General features: G+C 41.9%; 1 long non-coding RNA gene across 4 annotated transcripts in view; it reads left to right on the top strand.

The window, feature by feature from the left end:
- Positions 1–21557, top strand: part of LOC117077470 — a 102674-nt gene that overhangs the window by 38941 nt on the left and 42176 nt on the right. For all 4 annotated transcript variants that reach the window (XR_004434781.1, XR_004434778.1, XR_004434779.1 and 1 more), the window contains 4 exons: positions 282–430; positions 6944–7092; positions 12528–12680; positions 19914–20066. This is a non-coding gene — a long non-coding RNA (uncharacterized LOC117077470). The remainder of the gene's footprint in view (positions 1–281; positions 431–6943; positions 7093–12527; positions 12681–19913; positions 20067–21557) is intronic.

The following is a 21557-nucleotide window of genomic DNA, read 5'->3' as shown; positions in this document are numbered from 1 at the left end:
CCATCTGGTTAGAATTTATAGTCATTCCCGTATTTTTGTCCATTCAAGTAGGGCTGTGTGTGTTTTGTCAGGCTGGAGAGCTATCCGAACCCTTATGTTAGAGCCCTACTAAATATCGGCCTCCCTCTCAACATATAAGGCCTAATGACTAGGTCAGATCGTGTGGTAAAACTCCTAGGGAACCTGGGTAGGGAGTCAGGACAAGAACCACATGGCCTGGTACCTAGATTTGCTCTTCTGAAAGACCTTAGGGGTAAGACTTTTTTTTCTTCTCTCCTTAGGCATGGAAGCCTAAGGTCTGTCTCCAAAACTACAAGACTATTTGACATTATAATAAAACACTGCAGATATGATGCTGAGTAAGAGTGGAAATGGGAAGACTTAGTTGTGCAGTAACTGAGTTCTTGAAAATAGGAAATGCTTGATGAGGGTGAGTGGATTACATAACTGTTTAATATCCAATGGAAACCAAAAGCAAATGGCTAAGTGGAACATGTTTACACGAATTGAGCAAAATATTGGGTAGCCATAGTTTCTGGTGTCTTTGTTTCTTCATGGCCTTCTTTTTGAAACGTGTAGTCATGTATGTGTAGACATTCAAACAAAAAGTTGATAGTGTTTACTTTACTAAAGTAATATTCTTGAGGCTGTATTTTAAGATTTACCTTTATTTGCCAGGGGCAGTGGCTCATGCCTATAATCCCAGCACTTTGGGAGACCGAGGCGGGCCGATCACAAGGTCAGGAGTTTGAGACCAGCCTGGCCAACATAGTGAAACTCTGTCTCTACCAAAAATACAAAAATTAGCAAGGTGTGGAGGTGCACACCTGTAATCCCAGCTACCTGGGAGGCTGAGGCAGGAGAATCACTTGAAACCAGAAGGCAGAGGTTGCAGTGAGCTGAGATTGTGCCTCTGCACTCCATCCTGGGTGAAAGAGTGAAACTGTGTCTCAAAAAAAAAAAAAAAAAAGATTTACCTTTATTTACATTGAAGGTGTGAAATGTTGAAAAATAAGACTTAGTACTGTGGACATTCAAATGAATTCGTGCTCCTCAAAGGTTTCTTAAAATACACATTTGGTCTGATCCAAACCACAGTGTACACAGTAATGCACTTTTAATACAGATTTATTTTTTGCTGAAATTAACAATGTACTTATTGAAAGATATGAATGGAAATAATCCAAAAGTTCATGAGTTACCTTGACAAGTTGTATGGTAGCTGTTTTCTTCGTTATTAATACATGGACTATTCTTAATATTTGTCAAGCATTATTCTTTAATTTACTATTTGGAGAATACTGTAATCCTTATACCTAAAAGACAAATTATAAAACTCTCAGAGAAACACACAATTATAAACACACACAGCCCATAAAGTCTCAGGAAATACTTGAAGAATATGTGATGGCATGGGCACATGCTGTGTTTTGATGTTAAACGATGAGACCATTAGATGAAACTTAGAGTAACCTTGACAGGAATTGAACATATGTACTTTGAACATATATGGCATGCAATGATGAGCATCACCTGGTTTCTTCTCTAGTGGCTCATGCCAAATTCTTGCCTACAACGCACCACAGAAGACTCATAAGGCTCTTAGAGTAGGGAGAACTCCCTGGATGTCTCACAGGGGAGCCAGGTCAAAGAACTCTGGGATTTTTAAATTGTTTGCAGGAGAAGATCTTTTCCGCTTTCAGCCCTTTTCTGCTTTTTGTGCGTTCACCCACCGAATTTATCCGCTGAAAGAGACGGTTTGATGCCACGGAAATTACTGGACCTGTAACTCTGAAGCAAATAAAACTAACACAGACTAGCTCAGGAGACTATGTAATTTTTGAAAGAACAAGATTCCTGATGAGAGCAGCTGGTTTAGGCCTTGGTTTGATTTCTTTTCTTTCTTTCTTTTTTTTTTTTATTTGAGACGGAGTTTCTCTCTTGTTGCCCAGGCTGGAATGCAATAGCGCGATCCTACAACCTCCGCCTACCGGGTTCAAGCGATTCTCCTATCTCAGCCTCCCGGGTTCAAGCGATTCTCCTATCTCAGCCTCCCGAGTATCAGGGATTACAGGCATGCGCCACCACGTCCGGGTAATTTTGTATTTTTAATAGAGATGGGGGTTTCTCCATGTTGGTCAGCCTGGTCTCGAACTCCCGACCTCAGGTGATCTGCCCTCCTTGGCCTCCCAAAGTGCTGGGATTACAGGCGTGAGCCACCGCGCCCGGCCTTTGGTTTGATTTCAAGTTGAAAATCAAAAGAAAAGTGCAGCAGTAAGACCAGCAAGCTCCAAACTACAAGATATGAGGCATCCAGGTTTGGAACGCCTTTATTTATGGGTGGCTTTTTTTTCAGGCAGGAGGGGCGGGAGAAGAGGACTCTGAAACAGGGTTTCTTCCTATATCTGGAACCATACTGCCATCGCGAGGATGTCGTTTAAAAAAAAAATTCCTTCCGCCATTACAGGGTTCTTCCCGTGAGGACTACCTGTTGGGGAAGGTCTGGTCTGTGGGAAGGTGGAAAAGGCTTGGGCTCCATTCTAGGTAGGAGTCCTTGTTTTCTCATCTAAGGCCTTAAAAGAGACCTGGATATTGGCGGTATCTTGGTATAGAACCTGGAGAGTGAACACTCTGAAAGCAAATCCTGTCAACTTCCCCTGGAATAACCCTGTTGTATGTGCGCGGTACTGATGCTACCAGAGACCCAAAGATCCATAGCCGGCATGAGAACGTTGGCTGACTCTGGCTCCAAGGGTCAGGAAGAAGAGACAGATGACCGCAAGAGCCTCCATGCGTCTTTGGGAGGGTTCCTGCAGTCCTGCCCGCACCAGGAGGAACCGAGGCCCCGCCCCACGACTTCCTGTGCCAGGACCGCCTGGCGGCTGCTGGTTTACTCCAAACCTAGATACCGCCAGCGTTAAGGCCTCTCTTCAGGCCTTAGAGGAGAAAGCAAGAAGACCTAGCCTGGAGCCCAAGCGTCTACCACCTCCCACAGTTCAGACTTCTCCCCACAGCGAATCTTTCCGGGAAGGACGCTGTAATGGCGTATTATGCCTTTATAGGATTTCCTCACGGTGGCAGTCGTGCTTCACATTTTCAAGAAATCCCTATCTTGGAGTCCTTTTCTCCCGCCCTTCCTGTCTGAAAAAACGCCACCCAGAGACAAAGGCGCCACCTAATATAGCTGCCTGGAGATTTGTCCAGTTTGGTGCAACCTGGTCTTACTGTTGAATTTTCGCTTTTTTTTTTCTTTTTCCCATCTCTAAACAAAATGAGGCCTAAACCACCCATGCTCATCAAGAATCTTGTTCTTTCAGAAATAAATATACTGCTCATTGAGTCTATCTGGGTATGATTTACCTCACACAGTTACAGGTCCTGGAAGTTGCATGGCGTAGTGTCTCCTTCAGGTGATAAATTGGGTGGATGAAGGTACAACAACGAAGATAGATATCAGATGGATAGATAACCAATGCAAGAAATTTGAAACATGCTAAGTGAAAGAAGGAAAACGAAAAAGGCCACTTACTCTGATAATCAGTAGTGAGGGAAAGCAGATGAGTGTTTGCCGGGGGCTGGGCAGAGAGTAGAACGGGGAATGACAACTTTATGAGTCCCGGGTTTTATTTTGTGGTAATGAAAATGATTTGCCACTAGATAGTGGTAATGCTTGCAGTGCATTGTGAATATACTAAATGCCACTCAATTTCACACATTTTAATGATTAATTTTTTGTTTTATGAATTTTACAAATTCAGTTTTTAAAAGTGCCAATACATTTAAACCTATCATTATTTCCATGAATAATTAATTATATTTGAAAAGTATTCAAGTTTTTAGTGAAGAAAACTTGTTTTAACAGATGTACTACAAGGCAACCAGGCTCGGTGCCTCATGCCTGTAATACTAGCACTTTGGGAGGTCGAGTTGGGTGCATCGTTTGAGGCCAGGAGTTCGAGATCAGCCTGGTCAACGTAGCGAAACCCCATACCTAAAATTTAGGAAAAAAAAAAAAAAAAAAGAAGAAAGAAAAAGAACCAGTTACACTACAGGGAATTTGAACATTAGTTATAGAGTTCATATTATATGTGCAAAGGGAAAATTGATTATTTCTTCTCACTGTGGTTGACCTATCATATGTTTTCTGCTTTATAATTTCTTAAAGTTCTAGAGTAAAATATGAAAAAAATTCAAACACTTAAAAGTAAATATTGACGTAGATATTCAAAGAGTATAAGGTGATGCTGAAGATTTTGTAGAAAATGTCTAACAATATGAATTCAAGGCCGGGTGCGGTGGCTCAAGCCTGTAATCCCAGCACTTTGGGAGGCCGAGACGGGCGGATCACGAGGTCAGGAGATCGAGACCATCCTGGCTAACACGGTGAAACCCCGTCTCTACTAAAAAATACAAAAAACTAGCCGGGTGTGGTGGCGGGCGCCTGTAGTCCCAGCTACTCGGGAGGCTGAGGCAGGAGAATGGCGTGAACCCGGGAGGCGGAGCTTGCAGTGAGCTGAGATCCCCCCACAGTACTCCAGCCCGGGCGACAGAGTGAGACTCCGCCTCAAAAAAAAAAAAAAATATGAATTCAATTATATTTAGAGTAAACTGTGTCGAGTGTGTGTGTATCTGTCTGTAGGTATATTACAAAATTTTAAATGCTATCTATCTATCTATCTATCTATCTATGTTTTTTAGACAGTGTCTCACTCTGTTGCCCAGGCTGGAGTGCAATGGCATGATCATGGTTCACTGCAGCATCAACCTCCCTGGGCTCCGGTGGTCCTCCTACCTCCACTACCTAAGTAGCTTGGGTTTCCATTGCAAGCCACCATGCCCGGCTATTTTTTGTAGAGACAGGGTCTCACTACACTGCCAGGACTAGTTTTGAACTCCTGGGCTCAAGCTATCCACCTCCTTGGCCTCCCAAAGTGCTGGGATTACAGTTGTGAGCCACTGTACCCTGCCAATGCTATATATTTTTAATCCTGATAGGTGTTATAGTGTGTATATGTTTGAAGATGGTATTTTTGGCCAACAAATCATGTCTTTAATTCATCATTATATAAACAGAGACACTAATGAAGCATTTTAGCGACATGTGAGTTGTGTGAATGCACCCATCTTGTAGTTTTCTTAGTTCACACATCAAGGTGACTGAATGTGAGAGATGCCTATTTCAACTATCATTTATTGAATCTTTTTGTCTTTCAAGATTTCAAAGATCAAATTTTAAGGAAAGAATTAGGAATACAAATTCGAGAAGAATTAAAAATTTCAGTTTTCAGAGGTATAAGTGTACATAATACATACGTTTATATTGTATATAAATATGTATTTATGTTTATATGTGCATAAATATATTATGCTAGAAAGTGCAAATTGACTACTTATTTTTTTGTTTGTTTTGAGATGGAGTCTCACTCTGTGGCAGAGGCTAGAGTGCAGAGACACAGTCTCTGCTCACTACAACCTCCGCCTCCCCTGTTCAAGCGATTCTACTGCCTCAGCCTCCTGAGTAGCTGGGATTACAGGTGCCTACCACCACGCCCAGCTAATTTTTGTATCTTTAGTAGAATCAGGTTTCACCATGTTGGCCCTTGCTGGTCTCTAACTCCTGACCTGGAGATCCACCCGCCTCGGCCTCCCAAAGTGCTGGGATTACAGGCGTGAGCCACCGCAACCGGCCAAGTACTTATGTTTTCATGAATAGTCCAATCAAGAAGTTCTCTGCAAATATTTTATTGTCTAAAATTTAGACAGATTGCAGAATATCTCTGCAAATATTTTATTGTCTAAAATTGCAAATTTTTTATGAGAATATGAAAAACTCCTCAGGAATCATATGTGAAACTTTCTTCAACCTTACGTATAGCTAAATTCAACTAAAATGTTAGTTTATTGTTGTGTTATTTTTTTTTTATACTTTAAGTTCTAGGGTACATGTGCACAATGTGCAGGTTTGTTACATAGGTATACATGTGCCATGTTGGTGTGCTGCACCCATTAACTCGTCATTTACATTAGGTATAAACTGTATAGATCGAACTTTGTCTCTGTGTTGAAAAAATGGGAGTAAATATGGAACTGTTTGTGTGTTTGTTTGTTTTTGAGACAGAGTCTCGCTCTGTTGCCCAGGCTGGAATGCAGTTGCTTGATCTCAGCTCACTGCAACCTCCGTCTACTGGGTTCAAGCAATTCTCCTGCTTCAGCCTTCCGAGTAGCTGGGATTACAGGCATGCGCCACGATGCCTGGCTAAATTTTTGTATTTTTAGTAGATATGGGGTTTCACCATGCTGGTCAGGCCGGTCTCGAACTCCTGACCTTGTGATCTGCCCGCCTCAGCCTCCCAAAGTGCTGGGATTACAGGTGTGAGCCACCACATCTGGCCCATAATATGGAACTGTTTATCAGTGTTTAATACACAATGTTATGGCATTGCTTTTCTCTTGATCAGCATATGGTTATTTTTATATTCTTTGCAAGTTCCACGGCTTTGTTAATAATGAGAAAATATAGGACTGATTCCTAACTGAAAAACAATAAGACACATACAAAACAAAGTCACAGAACACAGTCGTAAGTCACAGCCTTTTAATGGCACTGGAAAATATTTCTGTTCCAATGTTAAATAATGAAACCATGAGACAAAATCCTGTGATCCATCTGATTAGCATTTATAGTCATTTGTGTATTTGTGTCCATTCAAATAGGGCTGTGTGTGTCTTGTCAGGCTGGAGAGCTCTCCGTACCCTTATGTTAGAGCTCCACTACATATCGGCTGCCCCCTCAACATGTAAGGCCTACTGCCTAGGTCAGATATGGAGTAGAACTGCCAGGGAACCTGGGTAGGGAGTCAGGACAAGAACCACATGACCTGGTGCCTAGATTTGCTCTTCTCCAACACCTTAACGGTAAGCTTTTTTTCTCTTCTCTCCTTAGGCATGGATCACTAAGGTCTGTTCCCAATATGAGAAGACTATTTGACATCATAATAAAACACTGCAGATATGATGCTGAGTGAAAAAGAGTAGAAATGTGAAGACTTGGTTGTGCAGAAACTGAGTTCTTAGAGGAGATACTTTATGAGGGTGAGTGGATAGTCTCTCAGTTTAATAGCCAATGGAAACCAAAAGCAAATGACTAAAAGTGGAATATGTTTACACAAATTGAGCAAAATGTTAGGTAGTCATAGTTTCTGGTGTCTTTGTATCTTCATGGCCTTTTTATTGAAGCATGTAGTAATGTATCTGTAAACACTCAAACAAAAAGCTGATAGTGTCTACTTTTCTAAGGCAATATTCCTGAGGCCCTACTTTAAGATTTACTTTATTTATATGAAGGCGTGAAATGTTGACATATAAACTTAGTACTGTTGACATTCTAACGATTTCACGCATCTGAAAGATTCGGTAAAATACACACTTGGTCTTATCTACACCACGATGTGCACAGTAATCCACTTTTAACACATTTATTTTTTGCATGAAATTAACAATGTATGTACATATTGAAAGATATGCATGGAAATAATCCAAAAGTTCATGAATCGCCTTGACAAGTTGTATGGTAGCAGTTTTCTTCATTATTAATACATGGATTTTTCTTAATCTTTGTCAAGCATTATGCTTTGATTTACTAGATGGAGAGTACCTAAAAGACAAATTATAAAACTCTCAGAGACACACACAAACACAAACACGAACACACATACCCCATAAACTCTCAGGAAATATTTGAAGAATATGTAATGACATAGTGACATGCTGTGTTTTGATGTTAAATGATGAGTCCATGAGATGAAACTCTGAGCCACGTTGACAGGAATTAAACATAGGTACTATGAGTGTCATGTCATTTGGACTATATATGGCATGCGGTAGTGAGCGTAACCTGGTTTCTCCTCTAATGACTCATGCGAAATTGTTGCCTACAATGCACTACAGAAGGCTCTTAGAATACGAAGAACTCCCTGGATGTCTGATCAGGGAGCAAGGTCCAAGACCTCTGGGATGTTTTTTGTTTTGTTGTGTTTTGTTTTGTTTTTTGAGACCAGTCTTGCTCTGTCACCCAGGCTGGAGCGCAGTGGCGCGATCTTGGCTCACCCCAACCTCCCTCTCCTGGGTTCAAACAATTCTCTGACCTCAGACTCCCGAGTAGCTGAGATTACAGACGCCCGCCACCGTTCCCAGATAATTTTTGCATTTTTAGTAGAAACGGGGTTTCAGGGGTTTCACCACGTAGGCCAGGCTGGTCTCCAACTCCTGACCTCAGTCATTCTGCCGGCCTTGGCCTCCTAAAGTGCTGGAATTACAGGCCTGAGCCACCGCACCCTCCCCCCTGAGATTTTTAAATTGTTTACTGGGAAAGATATTTTCCATGCTTTCAGCCCTTTTCTCCTTTTTGTGTGTCCATCCACCGAATTTATCCCCTGAAAGAGACAGTTTGATGCCACGGAAATTACTGGTCCTGTAACTCTGAAGTAAATCAAACCCATACAGACTAGGTCATGAGGATATTTCATTCTTGAAAGAACAAGATCCCTGATGGAGGCAGGTGGTTTAGACCTTGGTTTCAAGTGCAAAACAAAAAGTGCAGCGGTTAAGACCAGCTGGCTCCAAACTGGGCAAAACAGAAGGCATTCATGTTTGGTGGCGCTTTGTCTATGGGTGGCGTTTTTTTCAGACAAGAAGGGCGGAAGACCTGGGCTCAAAGACAGGGCTTCTTGGCATAGCTGGAGCACTGCTGCCATCTCGAGGAAGTCGTTTAGTGAATCTCTACGCCGTTATTACAGCGTTCTCTGAGGACTACCTGTTGGGGAAGGACTGGTCTGTGGGGAAGTGGAAGAGGCTGGGGCTCCAGGCTGTGAGTCCTTGCCTTTTTGTCTGAGGCCTTAAAAGAGACATGGATATTGGCGATGTTTTGGTATAGAACCTGGAGAGTGAAGGTTCTAATAGCAAATCCTGTAAACTTCCCTTGGAATACCCTTGTTGATTTTGCACGGTACTTATGCTACCAGAGACCCAAAGACCCATAGCAAGATGCCAACACGTGAAAGCCTGCTGACTCTTGCTCCAAGGGGCGATTACATGAGACAGATGTCCCCAAGAGCCTCCATTTGTGTTGAGTGGGTTCCTGCAGTCCTGCCCACCCTAGGAACCGAAGCCCCGCCCCACGACTTCCCGTGCCAGGACCGCCTGGCAGCTGCTGCTTCATTCCAAGTCCCTCACTCTCCAGGTTCTACACCGAGATATCGCCAATGTCCAGGTTTCTCTTCAGGAGTTCCAGGAGAAGCCAAGAAGACCTAGCCTGGAGCCCAAACCTCTTCCACCTTCGCACAGCTCAGACCTTCCCCTATAGCCAGGTTTTCCCGAAAGAAGCTATAATGGCGTATTGAGTCTTTAAACCATTTCCTCACGGTGGCAGTAGTACTCCATATTTTCAAGGAAGCCCTATCTTGGAGCCCTTTTCTCCCGCCCTTCCTGTCTGAAAAAACGCCACCCAGTGACGAAGACGCCACCCAACATGGCTGCCTGGAGATTTGTCCAGTTTGGTGCAACCTGGTTTTACTGTTGAATTTTTCCTTTTTTTACTCCGTGTGAAAACAAAATGAGACCTAAACCACCCAGGTTCATCAGGAATCTTGTTCTTTCAGAAATTAAATACACTCCTCACTGAGTCTATCTGGGTATGATTTACTTCACACAGTTACAGGTCCAGCAAGTTTCATGGCATACAATTGTCTCCTTAAGGTGATAAATTGTGTGGATGCAGGTACAACAAAGATAGATATCAAAGAGATAGATGACCAATGCATGAAATTTGAAACACGCTAAGTGAAAGAAGGAAGTTGAAAAGGGCCACTTACTGTTATGATCAGTAGTGAGGGGAAGCAGATGAGTGTTTGTCAGGGACTGGGCAGAGAGAGAGCCCAATGCGGAATGACTGCTTAACGGGTCCGGGGTTTTCTTTTGTGGTGATGAAAATGATTTGCCACTATGTAGTGGTAATGCTTGGACGGCATCTTGAATGTACTAGTTGCCACTCAATTTCACACATTTTAATGGTTAATTTTATGTTATATGAATTTTACAAACTCAATTTTAAGAAGTGCCAATACTTTTAAACCTATCATTATAATTATCTTAGAAAAGTGCTCAAATTATCAGTGAAGAAAACTTGTTTAGAACAGTAATACTACTAGGTGGCGGGGCATGACACCTCATGCCTATAATCCTAGCACTTTTGGAGTCCGAGATGGGAGGATCGCTTGAGGTCAGGAGTTCGAAGTCAGCCTGTCAACATAGCGAAATCTCGTATCTAAAATAAAAAAATAAAAAAACCACGGGCATGGTGGCTCATGCCTGTAATCCCAGCACTTGGGAGGCCGAGGCGGGCGGATCACGAGGTCAGGAGATCCAGACCATCCTGGTTAGCACCGTGAAACCCTGTCTCTACTAAAAATACAAAAAAAAAAAGAAAAAAAATTAGCTGGGCATGGTGGTGGGAGCCTGTAGTCCCAGGTACTCAGGAAGCTTGCAGTGAGCCGGGATCACTTCACTGCACTGCAGCCTGGGCGACAGAGCGAGACCCCATCTGAAAAAAACCAAACCAAACCAAAACATAGCAAAACAAACAAACAAAAGTTATACTACAGAGGAAATTGAACATTAGTTTTAAAAAGTCCATATTATATGTGCATAGGGAAAAGTGATTATTTCTTCTCACTATGTTTGACCTACCGTATGTCTTCTGCTTTATAATTTCTTAAAGTTCTTGTAGAGTAAAATATAAAACAACTTCAAGCACTCAAAAGTATATATTGATGTAGATATTTATTCAAAGAGCATAAGGCGATATTGCAGACTTTGTACAAATTTCAAACATTATGCATCCAATTATATTAAAGTAAACTGTGTCAAGTGTGTGTGTATTTATATCTGTCTGGAGATATATTACAAAATTTTAAATGCCATATATCTATACACATATATACACACACACACACACACACACACACATATATATATGAGACTGTCTCACTGTTGCCTAGGCTGGAGTGCAGTGGCATGATCATGGATCAATGCAGCATTAGTCTCCCTGGGATCAGGTGATCTTGCCAACTCTACCTCCTATATCTAACTGGGGCTTCTGTTGTACCCCACCATGCCCGGTTATTTTTTGTATTTTTTGTAGACACAGGGTCTACTTACATTGCCAGGGCTGGTATTGAACTTCTGAGCTCAAGCTGCCTACCTGCCTCGGCCTCCCAAAGTGCTGGAATTACAGTTGTGAGCCACCGCGCCCAGCCAAAGCTATAAATTTTTAATCATGGTAGATGTTATACTGAGTATATCTTTGAAGATGGCATTTTTGGTGAACAAATTCACATTTTTAATGCATTGTTATATAAACAGAGACAGTAATGAAGCGTTCTAGCTGCATGTGAGTTTTGTGAATGCATCCATCTTACAGTTTTCTTAGGTTACACATCTAGGTGACTGAATGTGAGAGATGCCTGTTTCAACTATCATTATTAAATTTTTTATCCTTCTTTTGAGATTTTAGAGATAAAATTTTAAGGTAAGGATTAGCAATAAAATTTGGAGAATAATTAAAAATTCTTATTTTCATAGGTATAAGTATGTAAAATACATATGTTTATACTGTTTATAAATATGTATTTCTATGTTTATGTATGTACAAATATACGTATATTAGATTTAAAAGTCCAAGTTGAAAACTTATGTTTTGATCAATAGTCCAAAGAAGATGTTCTTTGCAAATATTTTATTGTAAAAAATTCAGATATTGCAAATTTTTATGAGAATATCAAGAACTCCTCAGGAATCAGATGTGAAAATTTTAATCTTCCTCATTATGTATGGCTAAATTCAAGTAAAATGTAAATTTACTGTGGTGGTTGACTGTATATACAGAACTTTTTATCTATGTACTGAAAAAATAGGAGTAAATATGGAAACGGTTATCAGTGTTTAATACGCAGTTTTATGATGTCGCATTTCTCTTCATCAGCAGTTGGTTACTTTTCACTTTACAAATTCCATGTCTTCGTTACTAATGAGAAAATACAGGACTGATTCCTAACTTAAAAGCAGTAAGACATATACACAACAAAGTCGTAGGACACAGTTGTAAGTCATAGCCTTGTAATGACACTGGAAAATATTTCTGTTCCAATGTTAAATGATTAAACTATGAGATAAAATCCTGTGATCCATCTGATTGGGATTTATAGTCATTCCTGTATTTGTGTCCATTCAACTAGGGTTGTGTGTGTCTTGTCAGGATTGAGAGCTATCTGAGCCCTTATGTTAGAGCCCCAATAAAAAGCCACCGCTCCCTCAACATATAAGGCTTAATGACTAGGTTAGAATATGGAGTAAAACTCCCAGGGAACCTGGAGAGGGAGTCAGGACAAGAACCACGTGGCCTGGTGCCTAGATTTGCTCTTCTCCAAGACCTTAGGGGTAAGCTTTTTTTTTTTTTTTTCTTCTCTCCTTAGGCATGGAAATCCAAGGTCTTTCCAGAATACCACAAGACTACTTGATATCATAATAAAACACCGTAGATATGATGCTGAGTGAGTAAGAGTAGAAATGGGAAGACCTGGTTGTGCAGAAACTAAGTTCTTAAAAGGAGGAGATGCTTGATGAGGGTGAGTGGATTACATCTCAGTTTAATAGCCAATGGAAACTAAAAGCAAATGGCTGAGTGGAATATGTTTACACAAATTGAGCAAAATGTTGGGGAGCCATAGTTTCTGGTGTCTTTGTCTCTTCATGGCCTTTTTTTTTAGAAACATGTAGTGATGTATCTGTAAAAATTCCACAAAAAACTGATAGTGTCTACTTTACTAAAGGAATATTCCTGAGGCCCTATATTAAGATTTACCTTTATTTATATTGAATGCATGAAATGTTGAGATATAGGACTTAGTACTGGGCCAGGCAAGGTGGCTCTCGCCTGTAATCCCAGGACTTTGGGAGGCCGAGGCAGGTGGATGACGAGGTCGGGAGTTCGAGACCAGCCTGACCAACATGGTGAAACTCCATGAGCGTGGTGGCACACGTCTGTAATCCCAGCTACTCAGGAGGCTGAGGCAGGAGAATTCCTTGAACCCGGGATGCAGACCTTGCAGTGAGCTGAGATCCCACCACTGCGTGCCAGCCTGGGCCACAGAGCAAGACTCTGTCTCCAAAAAAAAAAAAAAGGACTTAGTACTGGTGACATTCTAATAAAATCATTCTCCTCAAATGTTTGTTAAAATACACACTTGGAGTGGCTGGGTGCGGTGGCTCAGGCCTGTAATCCCAGCACTTTGGGAGGCCGAGGCGGGCAGATCAGGAGATCCAGACCATCCTGGCTAACACGGTGAAAACCTGTCTCTACTAAAAAAAAAAATGCAAAAAATTAGCCGGATGTGGTCGCGGGCGCCTGTAGTCCCAGCTATGTGGGAGGCTGAGGCAGGAGAATGGCATAAACCCGTGAGGCGGAGCTTGCAGTGAATGGAGATGCGCCACTGCACTCCAGCCTGGGTGACAGAGCGAGACTCCGTCTCAAAAACAAAAACAAAAAAACGAAACACACACTTGGTGTGATCCAAATCACAGTGTACACAGTAATCCACTTTTAATACAGAACAAGATTTCTGATGAGAGCGGGTGGTTTAGACCTTGGTTTGATTTGAAACCAAAAGAAAAAGCTCAGCGGTAAGACCAGCTGGCTGCAAACTGGGCTAAATATAAGGTACCCATTCTGCAGGGCCTTTGTCTACAGGTGGCATTTTTTTTTCAGACAGGAGGGGCGGAAAAAGACGGCTCTGGAAAAGGGCTTCTTTGCACATCTGAAGCCCTACTGCCATCGCGAGGATGTTGTTTATCAAATCCCTAAGCCATTATGACAGTGTTCTCCTGAGGACTACCTGTTGGGGAAGTTCTCCTCTGTGGGGAGGTGGAAGAGGCTTGCTCCATGCTGGGAATCCTAGCCTTCTCGTCTAAGGCCTTAAAGGACACCGGGACTTTAGCGGTGTCTTGGTATAGAACCTGGAGTGTGAAGGTTCTAATAGCAAATCCTGTAAACTCCCCTGGGAATAAATCTGTTTGTGCGTGGTACTGGTGCTACCAGAGACCCAAAGACCCGTAGCAAGATGCTAGTACAAGAAAGCCTGCTGACTCTTGCTCCAAGGGACAGGAAGAAGAGACAGATGCCCACGAGAGCCTCCATGTGTGTTTGAATGGGTTCCTGCAGTCCTGCCCACACTTGGCGGAACCGAGGCCCCGCCCCACCTCTTCCTGTGCCAGGATCGCCTGGCAGCTGCTGGTTTACTCTAAGCCCCTCGCTCTCCAGGTTCTACACCAAGATACCACCAATATTAAGCCCTTTCTTCAGGCCATAGAGGAGAAAGCAAGAAGACCTAGCCTGGAGCCCAAGCGGCTGCCACCTCCCACAGTTCAGACTTCCCCCACAGCAACTCTTTCCGGGAAGGACGCTGTAATGGCGTTTTGAAACGATTTCCTCATGGTGGCAGTAGTGTTCCACATTGTCAAGGAATCCCTCTCTTGGAGCCCTTTTCTCCCGCCCTTCCTGTCTGAAAAAACGCCACCCAGAGACAAAGGCGCCACCCAACATGGCTGCCTGGAGATTTGTCCAGTTTGGTGCAACCTGGTCTTACTGTTGAATTTTTCCCTTTTTTTTTTTTCCATCTGAACGCAAAATGAGGCCTAAACCACTCAAGCTTCTCAAGAATCCTGTTCTTTCAGAAATTAAATATACTCTTCACTGAATCTATATGGGTATGATTTACCTCACACAGTTACAGGTCCTGGAAGTTCCATGGTATCAAACTGTCTCTTTCAGATGATAATTGGGTGGATGAAGGTACAAATACAAAGACAGGTATCTAACAGATAGATATCAAAGAGATAGAAAACCAATTCATGAAATTCGAAACTCTAAGTGAAAGAAGCAGGACTGAAATAGGAGATGTAAAAGCAAAAAAAAAAAAAAAAAAAAGAGAGAAAAACTAGTTCTCTGTGCGGGCTGACTCACTCCAAAGCCAACAATAAGTAGGACTCTGTCGGGACTTTGATAGCACTCTCAGCAGAGCAGGGGCCCAGAAGAAATGGGCTTTAGAAGCAAGGATAAGAAAAGCAAGTTCTTGGCCAGGCACGGTGGCTCACACCTGTAATCCCAGCAATTTGGGAGGCTGAGGCAGGTGGATCACCTGAGGTCAGGAGTTCAACACCAGCCTGGCCAACATGGTGAAACTCCGTCTCTACTAAAAATACAAAAATTAGCCAGGCATGTTGGCAGGCAGCTCTAATCCCAGCTACTTGGAAGGCAGAGGCAGGAGAATCGCTTTAACCCGGGAGGAGGAGGTTGCAGTGAGCCGAGGTTGCACCATTGCACTCCAGCCTGGAGAACAAGGGTGAGACTTTATCTCAAAAAAAAAAAAAAAGAAAGAAAAGAAAAGAAAAACAAGTTATTTTTACCAGTTTCCCTTTTGAAATTCTTTCCCCGTACCATTGTTCTTTGTTCTGCTCTCACAACTATTTTTATAACTATTTCTGCAAGCTTGTAAGGATTTTGTAAGTTCCTGTTTTCCAACTGTGCAGTTATGGCAAAGGTCACAAGACATGCCTGAGTTGTAAAACCTGTCACTGTTTGATAAACTGCCTTTGTTCTGCTTCTGTAACCTTGTTTACCTGCTTTACAGGTTTTGGGCCCTTTTCAGATATATGTATGAAAGTCAAACCCTGTCTTGGTTCGGGCTCAGCCTTTGGACGTTAATCTGCTGAGTTGGTGACCACCTAGTAAAATCCTCCTATTCCACCCGTTGGTCTCTCTGGTCTCCTGATTCTGGCAACAAGACCAACAAGGCCACTTGTTGTGATGATCAGTAGTGAGGGAAATCAGATGAGTGTTTGCCAGGGACTGGGCAGAGAGTGGAATGGGGAATGGCTAACTGATGGGTCTAGGATTTTCTTTTGTGGTAATGAAAATGATTTGCCACTACATAGTGGTAATGCTTGCACTGCATTGTGAATGTCCTAAATGCCACTGAATTTAATACATTTTAATGGTTAATTTTATGTTACATGAATTTTACCAACTCAGTTTTAAAAAGTGCCAATACTTTTAAAGCTATCATTATTTCCATGAATTATTAATTATATTTCAAAAATACTCCAGTTATCAGTGAAAAAAACCTTGTTTTAACAGTTATGGTACATGGTGGCCAGTCAGGTGCCTCATGCCTGTAATCCTAGCACTTTGGGAGTCCAAGATGGGAGGATCGCTTGAGGCCAGGAGTTCGAGATCAGCCTAGTCAACAGAGTGAAACCCCATATCTAAAATTAAAAATACAAAACAACAACAACAATAACAACAACAAGTTATATTACAGGGGAATATGAACATTAGTTTATAAAAGTCCATATTATATATATCTAGGGAACAGATCATATTACCTAGCACAGACATTTTAAAAGTGATTATTTCTTCTCACTATGTTTGACCTACCACAAGCTTTCTACTTTATAATTTCTTACAGTTCTTCTAGAGTAAAATATAAAAAAATTCAAGTACTCAAAAGTATGTATTGATGTAGATATATTCAGAGAGTATAAGGTGATGGTGAATAATATGTGTGTGTATATGTATATACACACATATATGTACATATACATATATATGTATATACACATATATGTATATGTGTATATATATATTTTAGACAGCATCTTACTCTGTTGCCCAGGGTGGAGTGCAGAAGCATGATCATGGCTCACTGCAGCATCAACCTCCATGGGCTCAGGTGATCCTCCCATTTCCGCCTCCTACGTAGCTAGGGCTTCTGTTGTAGGTCACCATGCCTGGCTATTTTTTGTATTTTCGTAGAGATGGGGTCTCTCTGCATTGTCAGGGCTGGACTTGAACTCCTATGCTCAAGCTATCCACCTACCTAGGCCTCCCAAAGTGCTAGAATTACAGTTGTTAGCCACCATGCCCAGCCAATGCCATATATTTTTAATCGTGGTAGGTGTTATAGTGAGTATATGTTTGAAGATGATATTTTTGGCCAGTAAATTCATATATTTAATTCATCATTATATAAACAGAGACACTAATGAAGCGCTCTAGCTGCATGTAAGTTTTGTGAATGCATCCATCTTACAGTTTTCTCAGGTTACACATCTAGGTGACTGAATGTGTGAGATGCCTATTTCAACTACCATTTACCGAATTTTGTTATCTTTCTTTTGAAATTTTTTTTTTTTTTTTTTTTTGTGAGACGGAGTCTCACTCTGTCACCAGGCTGGAGTGCAGTGGCACAATCTCGGCTCACTGTAACCTCTGCCTCCTGGGTTCAAGTGATTCTCCTGCCTCAGTCTCCCGAGTAGCTGGGACTATAGGCATGCACCACCATGCCCGGCTAATTTTTTTGTATTTTTAGTAGAGACAGGGTTTCAAGAGGTTGATCTCAATCTCTTGACCTTGTGATCCACCCACCTCAGCCTCCCAAAGTGCTGGGATTACAGGTGTGAGCCACTGCGCCCAGCCTGAAATTTTAAAGATAATGTTTTGTGCTAAGAACTAGGAATACAAATTTGAGAAGTATTAAAAATCCTGATTTTCAGAGGTATAAATATGTATAATACATATGTTTATGTTGTGTATAAATATGTATAATACATGTTTATGTTGTATATACATATGTATTTATATGTTTATGTATGTATAATACATATATATTTTCGATTTAAAGGTGCAGATTGAGATCTTATGTTTTGATGAATAGGCCAATCACAAGTTCTCTGCAAATATTTTATTGTCTAAAATTCAGATATTGCAAAATTTTTATGAGAATATCAAAAACTCCTAAGGAATCAGTGGTAAAACTTTTAGTTCTTTAACCTTATATATAGCTAAATTGAAGTAAAATGTAAATTTATTGTCATGTTTGACTGTATATATATAACTTTTTATTGTGTAGGAAAAAATTGGAGTAAATATGGAAATGGTTAATATTGTTTAATACACAGTTTTATTACATTGGTTTTCTCTGGATCAGCATACGGTTATTTTTATTTTTTTCCGTTTTTTTTTTTTTTTTTTGAGATGTAGTTTTGCTCTTGTTGCGCAGGCTGGAGTTCAATGGCGTGATCTCGGCTCACTGCAACTTCTGCCTCCCGGGTTCAAGTGATTGTCTTGCCTCAGCCTCCCGAGTAGCTGAGATTACAGGCATGTGCCACCACGCCCGGCTAATTTTGTATTTTTAGTAGAGATAGGGTTTCACCATGTTGGTCAGTCTGGTCTCGAACTCCCGACCTCAGGTGATCTGCCCTCCCAGGCCTCCCAAAGTGCTGAGATTACAGGCGTGAGCCACCGTGCTCAGCCCCCCCGCCCCTTTTTTTTTTTCTTGAGAGGGAGTCTCACTCTGTTGTCAGGCTGGAGTGCAGTGGCACGATCTTGGCTCACTGCAACCTTCACCTCCCAGGTTCACGGGATCCTCCTGCTTCAGCCTTCCGAGTAGCTGGGACTATAGCTGCGCACCACCAGGCCCAGCTAATTTTTGTGTTTTTAGTAGAGACGGGTTTTCACCACGTTGGGAGGATGGTCTCAATCTCTTGACCTTGTGATCCGCCTGCCTCCGCCTCCCAAAGGGTTTTTTTTTAACTTCATTGCAAATTCCATGTCTTCCTCACTAATAAGAAAGTATAGGACTGATTCCTAAGTGAAAAACAGTAAGACACATATACGACAAAGTCATAAGAGGCAGTCCTAAGTCATAGCTTTTTTTTTTTTTTTGAGGCGGAGTCTTGCTCTGTCACCCAGGCTGGAGTGCAGTGGCGAGATCTCCACCCACTGCAAGCTCCGCCTCCCGAGTTCATGCCATTCTCTTGCCTCAGCCTCCCAAGTAGCTGGGACTACAGGTGCCCGCCACCATGCCCAGCTAATTTTTTGTATTTTTAGTAGATATTTTCCTCTTGTTGCCCAAGGGACAACTCTTACTCCAAGGGACAGGAAGAAGAGACAGATGCCTGCAAGAGCCTCAATGTGTGTTTGAGTGAGTTCCTGCAGTCCTGCCCACATAGGAGGAACTGAGGCCCCGCCCCACGACGGGGTTTCACCATCTCAGTCAGACTCCTGACCTGGTGATCCGCCCGCCTTGGCCTCCCAAAGTGCTGGGACTACAGGCGTTAGCCACTGGGCCTGGCCATAGTTTTTTTTGTTTTGTTTTGAGACGGATGGAGTCTCACTTTGTTACCCATGGTGGAGTGCATTGGCACGATCTTGGCTCACTGCAACCTCTGCCTAGGGTTCAAGGGATTCTCCTGCCTCAGCTTCCCAAGTAGCTGGGATTACAGGCATGTACCACCATCCCTGGCTAATTTTTTTTTGTATTTTAGTAGAGACACGGTTTCACCGTGTTGGCCAGGCTTATCTCGACCTCCTGACCTCAAGTGATCCACCCACCTTGGCCTCCCAAAGTGCTGGGATCACAGGTGTGAGCCACCACACCCAGCCAGTCATAGCCTTTTAATGACACTGGAAAATATTTCTGTTCCAATGTTAAATAATGAAATCATGAGACAAAATCCTGTGATCCATCTGATTAGCATTTATAGTCATTTGTTTGTGTCCATTCAAATAGGGCTATGTGTGTCTTGTCAGATTTGAGAGCTATATGGGCACTTATGTTATAGCCCCACTAAACAGCAGCCTCCCCGTCAACATATAAGGCCTAATGACTAGGTCAGAACATGGAGTAAAACTCCCAGGGAACCTGGGGAGGGAATCAGGACAACAACCATGTGGCCCAGTGCCTAGATTTGCTCTTCTCCAAGACCTTGGGGATAAGCTTTATTTTTTCTTCTCTCCTTAGGCATGGATCCTTAAGGTCTGTTCCCAATACAACAAGACTATCTGTTATAGTAATAAAACACTGCTGACAGGATGCTGAATGAAAAACAGTAGAAATGGGGAGATTTGGTTGTGCAGAAACTGAGTTCTTAAAAAGAGGAGATGCTTGATGATGGTGAGTGGATCTCATCTCAGTTCAATATCCAATGGAAGCCAAAAGCAAATGGTTAAGAGTGGAAAATGGTTACACATATTGAGCAGAATATTAGGTATCCGTACTTTCTGTTCTCTTTGTCTCTTCATGGCGTTTTGTGTTGAAACGTATAGTAATGTATCTTTAAAAATTCAAACAAAAAGGTGATAAGTGTCTACTTTTCTAAAGTAATATTTGTGAGGCCCTATTTTAAGGTTTACCTTTACTCATATTGAAGGCGTGAAATGTTGACATATAAGACTTAGTAGTGGTGACATTCAAATGAATTCACCCTCCTCAAAGATTTGTTAAAATGCACACTTGATCTGATCCAAACCACAGTGTACACAGTAATCCACTTTTAATACAGATTTATTTTTTCATGAAATTAACAATGTATGTATGTATTTAAAAATATCCCTGGAAATAATCCAAAAGTTCTTAAGTTGCCTTGACTAGTTGTATGGTAGTGTTCTTCTTCATTATTATACATGGATTTTTCTTAATCTTTGTCAAGCATTATTCTTTAATTTACTAGTTAATCCTTACACCTAAAAGACATTATAAAACTCTCAGAGACACACACAAACACAACCACATACAGCCCATAAAGTCTCAGGAAATACTTGAAGAATATGTAATGGCATGGGCACATGCTGTGTTTTGATGTTAAATGATGAGAGCATAAGATGAAACTCTGATTCACCTTGACAGGAATTAAGCATATGTACTATGAGTATCATGCCCTGTGGAGTATACATGGCATGCAGTAAGGAGCGTCACCTGGTTTCTCCTCTAACGGCTCATGCCAAATTGTTTCCTACAATGCACACATAAGGCTCTTAGAATAGGAAGAATTCCCTGGATGCGTGACAGGGGAGCCAGGGCAAAGACCTCTGGGATTTTTAAATTGTTGCTGGAGTTCTTTTCCAAGCTTTCAGCCCTTTTCTCCTTTTTGTGCGTTCATCCACTGAAGCTATCCCCTGAAGAAGACAGTTTAATGCCACGGAAATTATTGGACCTGTAACTCTGAAGTAAATCAAACCCACACAGACTAGGTCAGGAGAATAATTTATTAAAGAACAAGATTCCTGACAAGGGTGGTTAGTTTAGGCCTTGGTTTGAATTCAAGTGGAAAACAAAAAGAACACAGCAGTAAGACCAGCTGGCTCTAAACTGGGCAAAATAGAAGGCATCCATGTTTGGTGGCTCTTTGTGTATGTGTGGCGTTTTTTCAGACAGGAAGGGTGGGAGAAGAGGGCTACAAACAGGGTTTCTTGACATATCTGGAGCACTACTGCCATCGCGAGGAAGACGTTTAACAAATTACAGTCGTTTAACGCCATTACAGAGTTCTCTGAGCACTATCTGTTGGGGTAGGTGTGGTCTGGTAAGAGGTGAAAGAGGCTTGGCCTCCATGCTGGGCGTCCTTGCCTACTTGTCCAAAGCCTTAAAAGAGACCTGGACATTGGC

Source organism: Trachypithecus francoisi, unplaced genomic scaffold (genome assembly GCF_009764315.1).
Source record: "Trachypithecus francoisi isolate TF-2019V2 unplaced genomic scaffold, Tfra_2.0 Lachesis_group6, whole genome shotgun sequence".
Classification (NCBI taxonomy): Eukaryota; Metazoa; Chordata; class Mammalia; order Primates; family Cercopithecidae; genus Trachypithecus; species Trachypithecus francoisi.
Note: the sequence above shows the minus strand (reverse complement) of the source record. Positions and strands in the feature narration are given on the sequence as shown.